We start from the raw sequence: 367 nt of genomic DNA on the forward strand, positions 1-367 counted from the left end.
CGGGTGCGCGCGTGCTCACCGCGAGCACGAGCACCTGGCGGCGCGTGCACGACTGCGGGACGGCGCGCGGCGCGGCCCCGAGCGGCGAGCAGGGAACGAGGGAGAGAGAGGAGGGGCGCGGGGGTTGCTCACGGCGCGGAGTAGGGACGGGGCAACGTGCTCGGTGGAGGTCGGGGAGGTCGACGGGGACGAGCGGCGGAGAGGAGCAGTCCGGTGGGGAAGGGGAAGCAGGCCGGCGAGGGAGCTCCGGTCGCCGGCGCGTCTAGGCGGCGACGGGCGCGCGAGGGAGAAGGGCAAGGTCGTCGCGGCGAAGAGAGGGGGCGAGGATGAGCGACGGGAGCCGGCAGGGACGGACGGAGGCGCGGCG

This window comes from Triticum dicoccoides, chromosome 3B (genome assembly GCF_002162155.2).
Source record: "Triticum dicoccoides isolate Atlit2015 ecotype Zavitan chromosome 3B, WEW_v2.0, whole genome shotgun sequence".
NCBI lineage: Eukaryota > Viridiplantae > Streptophyta > Magnoliopsida > Poales > Poaceae > Triticum > Triticum dicoccoides.